General features: G+C 42.5%; 1 protein-coding gene across 3 annotated transcripts in view; it reads right to left on the bottom strand.

The window, feature by feature from the left end:
- Positions 1 to 1,794, bottom strand: part of LOC108567961 (zinc finger protein basonuclin-2-like) — a 61,954-nt gene that overhangs the window by 33,998 nt on the left and 26,162 nt on the right. The gene's annotated exons all lie outside the window — the stretch shown is intronic.

The raw sequence follows: 1,794 nt of genomic DNA, 5'->3' as shown, positions 1-1,794 counted from the left end.
TAATATTTTCAAAAAGTATAAAATAATTGTACGTTGTTCAATAGTTGATTTCAGAGATTTGTAAATATATAAAATTATATATATTAGAAGATTTTAGTTATTAAAAATGTGTTTTCTCTAAATTTATGTTGTAAAAGAATTATTTGAATTTAGATGTTCTCCTAATTTCTCCTTTGTGTTGCTAAAACGACGAAGGAAGTTATTAGGATATCCTGAATCACCCGAAACGCTTACGGAGCAGGTGGCTTATTAGCATAAATGCCTGTAGGAATTTCGGACAGCTTTTTAAAATCGCACACACATACATACACACAACACAAACCGATGGGGAGAGAGAAAAAAAATAATTTAAATATTCAACAGCTTAATTCTGTCGGGGTGGCGGGAGGTTTTCCTTTCTTTTTATTTCTCTTCTTTTTCTTCTTCATTTTGGTTCGTATTCGAGCCGGGTAGAAAGGGAAAAACCAGAAAAACGGGCCATAACTCAATGTTAACATTGCTGAGCTAATAGTGGCGAGTTATAATTAATGCCGCACGGAATGAATGTATCATTCATCTACATAATTTTAATTGGGTATATCAAAATATTTACACCTCGGACTAAATTTAGATCAATCTAGTCGCCGGTGTTTGTATGAGTAATGCCGGGCGCGAGCATAAATATTATAGGTTTATCAATTTTTGCCGCACCTGGATTATTTAATTTGGCGTCGCGGCGCCGACGGATATATCTTTGGCAGGTGTAGGAGCGACGGCCCAAGGAAGAAGAAGGATGTGCTGCTTTCACCCATTTGGCTTTGTTCATCGTTTTAGGATGTATACAACCCCCGACAATTTGTTCGCGACGGGTGGTCTGCCACCCCCGTTCTTCCGACGCATTAGGGGGATAGGTCCGCGCGCGACACAGGACATCGCAGGATTAAATATACGACACGGAGCACGGGTTTTAAATTAAATTAAAATTTAATGTTACGAGATATGTTGTTTTATTAAATTATACGGAGACGGTACCGTCGGATCGCACCCTCGTCCTTTTCCACTATTCCTCGTCCAACAAAGGAGAATCAATTGACGGAGGGTCGCCCTCGGGATTATCGATGTCGTTCCCATATTTGGTGGGGGAGTGCGATGTTTTGGGACACGTATAAATGTATAAATTGAAATTCCCGTTTCATATTTTCATTTCGTTCCACGAGCCTTTTATTTATCTTCGTTTTCTATTTTCTACTCCCTCTTCGTCGTTCTCTCCTGGTGCCTGCCCTTCCTGTGGCTACCGTATATCATACATATATGCAAGTCCCGAGGGGGCTATACCATCTTGGACATCGCTTGCTATGCATAGACGAGAAGAGCAGTCGGGGTAATAGAGAGAGGATGTGCGAGAGTGCGCGCCCAGGGCTGCGGCGATGATGGTCAACCGACCCACCGATCCACCGACCGACCCAACGACCAAACCGACTACATTAGACTATAAATGGCACCGGGCTGCTCGTAAACCGTTTCCAAAACGAATGTAAATTCTGAATGACTTGGGCGCGGTGCTTTGCCGTCGATAACTCAACGATGACAGTTCATTATTCGATAACTTGTAAAGCTCCTACACGCCGGTCGCCCAATAAACTAGCGATCACATTGATAAGACCGTCTCGATTCATCATTTAGCAACGCACTATGCATGACCGCGACTAATTAAGGGGAGAGGCATGAGGGGGTGGGAAGCACCCGAAGATCGAACAGAAGCAATAAAACGCTCGGATTTTAAATAGTCAGCGACAGAAGCCCTTCGGGGTTTTT

The sequence above is a fragment of the Nicrophorus vespilloides genome, unplaced genomic scaffold (genome assembly GCF_001412225.1).
Source record: "Nicrophorus vespilloides isolate i.1.1-1 unplaced genomic scaffold, Nicve_v1.0, whole genome shotgun sequence".
NCBI lineage: Eukaryota > Metazoa > Arthropoda > Insecta > Coleoptera > Silphidae > Nicrophorus > Nicrophorus vespilloides.
The sequence above is the reverse complement of the archived record's forward strand: the minus strand, read 5'-3'. Positions and strand labels throughout refer to the sequence as shown.